This window comes from Crocuta crocuta, unplaced genomic scaffold, assembly GCF_008692635.1.
Source record: "Crocuta crocuta isolate KB4526 unplaced genomic scaffold, BGI_CrCroc_1.0 scaffold282, whole genome shotgun sequence".
Taxonomy (NCBI): Eukaryota; Metazoa; Chordata; class Mammalia; order Carnivora; family Hyaenidae; genus Crocuta; species Crocuta crocuta.
In genome coordinates this window covers 1,734,301-1,741,676 of record NW_027529174.1, presented here as the reverse complement: position 1 = coordinate 1,741,676, position 7,376 = coordinate 1,734,301, and the positions used below count along the sequence as shown (strand labels likewise).

The 7,376-nt window shown below is 41.1% G+C and overlaps 1 protein-coding gene across 1 annotated transcript in view; it reads right to left on the bottom strand.

Annotated features, from left to right (window-relative positions):
• Nucleotides 1–7,376, bottom strand: part of HOPX (HOP homeobox) — a 30,136-nt gene that overhangs the window by 7,389 nt on the left and 15,371 nt on the right. The window lies entirely within an intron of this gene.

Sequence of the window (7,376 nt, the reverse complement as noted above, 5' to 3'; positions counted from 1 at the left end):
CGGGGCCTCGGGCCTCCGGGCCTGCCCCGGGGTTCTCACGACAACTTTTCCCCCGGGGCCGGGGCGGCGGGAGGGCGATGACGCGGGCGGGGAGGCTCTGAGGAACGAGCGGAGGAAGCGCTCGTTTTGAAAACCGCCTTCAAAAGGACAGTCCTGACAAATCGCGGGGGTGGGGACACACCTCACCGGAACGCGTTGTTCTGCCTGTAACGTGGTTTAGCCAAGGAGGGCTGTGTAGCCCACCCCTCCTGCAAAGAAATGACCCGAAGGACAGCCGTTACGTCTTCAAGTGGGGGGACTGGAGCAGCACTTTTCGTCTCTTTTTTACAGACACGTCGTTCCCTCCTGGAGTTTGTAAGGCCAGGAACTGAGAGCATCAGGAGAAATGTCCACCTGAGGGCTTGTGTGAGTCACTCTGCAGTCTGCAGCCTCCTTCGCCATCCCTCCCACCTCCCAAACCCCGTTTTTCTAACTAAAGCCGAGAATCCACAGCCTCCAGTCAACGCGCCGTTCACTGTCCAGCGCGGTCTGGACGTTGTACCACAGCGCACACGGTCGAGAGCCCACTTCATTACCAACTTCAAGGTCTCTCCTATTTCCTTACTTCGGAGCCGAACATTGCTCTATCAGATTCTGAGTAACATGACTTCCTGCTACATCCTTTCCATACTTATATAGTCTCTGAGCTGGGGGGCCGGGGTGGAAGATGGAGGCAGATGTGCACCCCTCCACTCCCCACAATTTAAGATGTAGGGAGGTGTAGGAAGTTACAGTCCTGAAGACCTTGTCTGAGGGTTTGGTACAAACAGGTCAGGACTTGACTTTGCTAACAGTAAAAGACATGCACAAGTGTGGGAATCACGTTGGTTTGTTGTTTAAACAAACAGTTGCAAAATCATGCAACATAATCCTGAGTAGGTTTTGATGTGGCTTGTGCCTGGAGAGGAGCCACACTCCACTGATCTACCTGCATAGTGTACCTGATGCTGTTACAACCTGTTCTACTGTGACCCACAGCCTGTGCTCCCTAATAAATGTATTCACCTCTCTTCTGGGCCACTTGAAGAGGCTTTCCCATGGGACAAGAAGCCATTCTACTGTGAGGGAGTCTTGGGCTCAAGGCACTTGTCTTGTTATGGTGAAATCTCCCTATTTTTAGGGAATTATATGCCTTCCCCGTGCCCCATTGAAAAATCTATACCAATGGTTCCCATCTCTGTGCTCACAGGCACAAGCCAGGTTGGAAATGCCTCCTCTTCTGTTGGCACCTATCTCCCCTTTTCTTTGACCCAGAAGTTCAGAAATGGAGAGAATCTTGGGGATTAACTTCTCTGGTCCTCTCCTGGAAGAGCCCAGGAGAATGAGGCACAGGAAGACTCACTATCCCAGTGTTGCCAGCACTGGGATATCCCAGTTAGTGACCAGCACCCTGGAGGGGCAAGTCTTAGCTTCAGTGTCAGTCCTGTGTTCTAGACCCTTCTGAGCAGCCCATATGTCTTTTGTCTGGCAAAAAAAAAAAAAAAAAATCTGTTTTAAGGCAGTTTAAAGGCAGAGTCCTTTGAATGGGCACTGACTGCCTTCCTAGGATACCAATTCCAGCCAAAGCTGCCCACTGGAACCACCCACCACTGTTCATTTTGCCTAAAAGTACACAGGAGAGGGAAACGACTGCCTCTGATTTTATTTCTTGCCCCAGAAAGGTTCCAGCTGATTCCACTGACATAATGATGCTGCCTCTTCTCCATGAAAATTTTTGCCTCTTTGTAGGATCCTCAGTCCTACAGAAATATTAATCAAACGTATAGATTTCTAAACTGGACTCGGGTCCAAAGACTGTTCTGCATGTACTTCTTTCTCTCTGTTACTTACATATTTGCTATTATACAACTCAAGGGCCACTACTGTCCTTACATTTAAGCAGGTGCATTTTCCCTTATTATATTTTTGTGGCTTCCTGTTACAGGACTTTGTATGAGGCTTCAAGGGTAGCTTCCGGTTGACTTTGAAGTACTCCTTGGGTTACTTGGCTGAGGGCCACTGGACTTGTTTGGCTGCTAAGGAGACTCGTGAGCAGTCCATTTGAAAGTATATACTTCTCCAAGGTACACCAAACAAACAAGCTTGAGTTCTAGAAATGAGAATGAAAGATCTGACCTCTATAGTCAGATCTATCTGCTGTTTCCCCACAAAACTCAGTTTCTGTTATCTCAAGCCTCTTTGGTCGACAAGCATTTATAGCTAGTTCTTGGTTTTTCCTCTTTCTTTCTCTCAAAGGAAATTAGAAACCAAATCACCCTAGTAACCTTGGCCTTATAAAACTTCTCAACTCTTTCCAGTAAGGAAACTGTTGAAAAACTTCTCTAAAGGTAGTCTAAACACTTGCAGATGAAAAGAACTAAAAATATTTTAAATCTTCTTAAACTTTAATCCCCACATAAGTTCTATTGTTGCTGTGGTTATAGTCCCATCTTATGAAACATTCAAGAGTAATTTGTTCTGTGGTTGCGTTTTCTTTTGTGGTTGGGGGAAGGCAAGGCACAAACCTTTTCAAGAGGTTAAATGAAAACTGCTGGCTTTTTCCTAAGTGAATTCTAACACTTGGTTAGACAGTTTCGCCCTTGTCCCCTAACCCTATAGTGATTTATTTTATTTACCTATATGAACTAACTCACAGAGAGTGCTACAAACTGGTAACCTTCTGACAATTCTATGGGCTCACATTTACTATTTTCTCCCTCTCCCAGCCATCTGGTCTCTTTGTAAAGCCATTAATATCAAACCAAACAGTTATCAGTGGTAGATACTCCTCAGAAACAGAGTCCCATGGTGAGCTGGCCAAAAGAGAAAAAAAGCAGTTGAATCATTTTTTAGGGCCATCTCCCAATTTTCTGTAGCCAAAATCTCCTTTATATTCACTGCAGACTTTCAGGAAGCAATGCGATCTTGAAGAAGTTGGTATTTTCTTAAGTGAGAAAAATAATGTGCTGCTCTATCCACAAAAGAAGTGGAGGGTCTTTGGATGGGATTAGAGTTTCCTGCATTCATCACTTGCAGAACTACTCTGGACAGGGTGCAAGGGACACCACCCAAGCTGTCATTGTCTCCCAGAAGTTGACAGATAGGAGTGGAATATTGATCTGCCTCCCCAGACTAACATGAGGGCTGCTTTCAAAAGAGAGTTTTTGTTTGTGTATTTGTTTAACGTCCTTAAGCTTAGAGAAGTAGTGCTCATGCCTGGCCAGGTCTCAGAGTCACCTGTAGAAATGTCCAGGGTCACCACAGTCCTTCTGAATCAGAACCATTTTAGGAATCCAGGGTGGAAGAGATATAAAGGATATTTCAGCTCTTACAAGAGTTCACAATTTCATCATTAAAATAATGATAAATGTTTAGAACTTCTTATACTTTATACCTGTAAAAATGCATTAAAATATCTTCTACCTCTGATGCCATGGGTCATCTCAACACTTGAATGTAGGTTGAGGTATTTTTAAGGGAATAAAGTTTTAAAAATAAACAAATATACCTTGGGAAAAAGACATTTAGACACCATGCTATTAATCTTTTGTACATATGGTCCGGAATGGGGAAAATGCCTTTCAAATTATGAATTATCAAGAGAAATTTTCCCCTGCTTTCCAAACTTTAGAAATAATATAAAACCCTTTAAAAATCTTTCAGAAAAATACACTTTTACATTGAAATCAGAGTTTAAGAAAGCAGATCATCAACAGAAAAATTCCTTTCACCCTTTCATACAAATATCTGTAATTGATTTAGAAGCCAAAAATTACAGTGGATTTGGAAAACTTGGCAAATGATTGTCCTTCTCTATTTTTCCAGTCAGAAAAATGCTAAAATTAAGCTATCATTTATTTATATGGACGACTTGCGTACTAGAACTTAAAACTGAACACTATGAATACACTGTATACACATAGCATCATTACTGTCTTCAGAGAAACAGGATTCCAAATAGAAATAGGAAAATATATTTTTTACATGCTATATCAATTCTAGTTTTACGTATTTAAAAAAACTAGATGAAAATATAACAGAATGTTAAAAGTGATTTTACCTAAATTGTGGGTCTATGGATGATACATCTTTTTTCCTTTATGTTTTTCTGGTTTTCCCCATTTTCTACAATAAGCATTTAGTATCTTGAAATTAGAAAATTTATTTATTTTCTTGAAAAGACATCCCTGATCAGACAATGATCCATCTTCCCCAGAGTTTTATCTGTATTGATACCAAGTTACATTTTCAGGGAAAGCATGAAAGTTGTTTTCCATCAAGTCTACCCAGGAGATTAGGGAAGTGAACACTTTCATTTTCCACTCAAAGATCATTAGGTAATAAAGGGATATTTGTAATATACATGTGGGTTGTGAAGCACAAATTAACCCTAGTGAACCCCACTTAATTTAAGAATTAAATCATTACCAAGACTATGGAAGCTACTTGCATTTCTTTCCCAACCCACCCTCTGGCTTATTTGCCCTGGAGGAAATCAAGATTGTGATTTTTGTATTAATCATTCCTTTGATTTTTAAATTAGTTCTAGCACCTATGTATGGATTCCTAGAAGAACATATTTGTTTTAGTTTTGTATATTTTTGAGTTACATAAAAGTACTATTATATATTTTTTATTTATCTTTTTTAGAGAGAGAGAGCAAGTGAGGGAGAGGAGCAGAGGGAAAGAGAGAGAGAGAGAGAGGGAGGGAGAGGATCTTAAGCAGGCTCCATGCTCAGTATGGAGCCTGATGTGGATCTCAATCCCATGACCCTGGGATCATGACCTGAATTGAAATCAAGAGTCAGACACTCAACCTAGGGCCACCTAGACACCCCTATACTATACATAATTATTCTGTGAATTGCTTTTTTTATCAACATGTTTTCAAGATTCATCCATATTTCTGCATGTAGAGAAGTTCATTCATATTCAGTGGTGTTTCCATTTTGTGAATATACTATATTTAGGTCTTTACTATATTTAGGTCTTTTCCTGCTGGTGAGTATTTGGATTGTTTTCAGTTTTTTTGATATTATGAACATTGCCTCTGGAACATTTTTTCATATGCTTTCTGAAGCACATCCAGGAGGTTTCTCTAGGGTATACACGAGTGAAACAGGTCATAAGATATGTGGCTTTTAACTTTACAGCAGAATATCAACGTCTTTTCTAAAGTTGTTGAACAAAACTGTACTCCTACAAACAGTGTCCAGCATTTCCTTTAGTCCACATCCTCATCGATACTTGTGCTGTCAAATTTAATTTTTGCCAAAACTGTTATATATTCTTTTTATCCATGAGTAATATCTAAACCTCTCGCAGCTATTTATGTTTTCATCTTGCATAAGTTCTTGTGGCTAAAAGGTTCCATATGTTTACTGTTTACTGTTTAAAAGCATTTCCTGTTCCAGCCTAGCAGGAGATTTGAGGTGTTTTTTCAAAGTTTAGACTCCATCTCCAGGCTAGTTTTTTATTTCCATGGGTCACAAAAAAACAATACAAAAGATACACGGAAAACCAATTATCGTAGATCTTTTGTCTGTCTTATGCTAAAAATGTTCCTATTTTCCCTCTCAAGAGCTCCTGGAAGTCAGGATTTGATTATGCACTTATAAAAAGAAAGAAAGAAACAACAGATATGGATTTAAAATGACTGAGTAAAAGGAGAAGAAAGGATGAAGGGACAGACAAGAAGTGTTAAAAAAAAAAAAAAGACTATTAGGCTGTGTGTTTAAAACAGGGTATAAACCTATAAAACCAAATCATGAGCTCAAGTGTTTGGACTGCTATGCCATAAGCATGGATGCTGAGCTCTGGTTCAAAAGCAATTTGTCCTTTTGGTTTCTCTCACAATCCTCTCCTAGTAATCAGAATGGAATTAGTCCCCTTTTGCTGCTGAGAAAGGTTAACTAACTTGTCTGTAGCCTTAGAGGAAGACTCAGAATTCTACCTTTTATTCTGGCCCTAGCAGTAAAGGCAGTTTGTGGGATTGTGAGCAACAAGATTGATTTATACCTTTAAAATAAAATCTCCTTATGCTCTATGGATGTCAAAGATTCTACAGTATCCCTGAATCACCTATTTGCATTGTTGAGCTCTAGTGTGAGTCAGTGTCTGTTATTTTCGTGAAGAGCTGGAGCTGGAGGCAGCCAGGCTTTCCCAGCGTGGGGCAGGCATTGCTGACCTGTTGTGGTCTCTCCAGCCTCATGCCCTTTGCTGCTACTGCAGCCTTCGTGCAGACCTCCACATGTGTCCTGGGAAAGCCTTAGTGTCTACTTAACACCAAGGTAACTCACTCCCCTCAACTTTTGTTCTGACTCCATTGTTTGAGGTACAGATAAATTGGGGAGATTTGTTCAAGTTTCTGCATAAGGTCTGAGCTCTTAAATTTTGACTCAGGGTAATAGCTCCATGCACATGCAGAACCACCTGCCAGCTTGCAAAGACAAGCACGCTGTTCTCTCCGAACATGCTGCACTTGACTCAGTGGGGCAGGAAGACTGAGATGCCAGCTCATACTTGAATTCCTGCCGGTCCAGCTGGTCACGGGGACCACACCATCCCAAGTACCTTTGATCCCTCCTCCAAGTTTTGTCAGGCAAAGGGGTCATCAGGTTTGGTTTTTGATGTTTCAGCCCTGCTTTGCGATTGCATCTCTCTCGGTAGTTGGAAATCCAAGGCTTAAAAATATGAAGTGTTGCCTTCTTTTAAGTTCTGTATATCTCATGTGTGCTTTTATGTGTGCTTTGTGTAGTCGTTAATTCAGCTTACAACTTTCCAGGCATTCTTCTTTAAATTCTCCTTCCTCTCGCTTAGGTCATGATCTCACGGTTCGTGGGTTCGAGCCCCATGTGGGCTCTGTGCTGACTGCCAGCTCAGAGCCTGGAGCCTGTTTCAGTCTGTGACTCCCACTCTCTCTGACCCCCCCCTGCCCCCTGCTCATGCTGTCTCTGTCTCTCTCCTAGAAATAAATAAAATAAAATAAAATAAAATAAAATAAAATAAAATAAAATAAATTCTCCTTCCTCTTGCCTTAGAAGCCCCTCTGTTCCAGGAAACCCAGCAGAATTAGGAGCAGAATGAAATTTGAGTTAATATAGTTCTGAGGACAAGCAATTAGAAGTCCCAAGTACTGATTGATGTGGGAAACAAAGGCAAAAGAAAAAATTAAATTTCCTTGCTACTTACAGCCCATTGACAAGTCCTTGAAATAGGCATTGTGACCTTCCTCTAGGAACTCAGCTGCTTGGATGTTAATACTTTGCCCAGGGCAAAAGGCAATATTAGCTTAACATTATCCCGACCTCCAGGATCCTGTAAGTCTACTTTAACATAGAAAAATTCCTTTGGAAGAT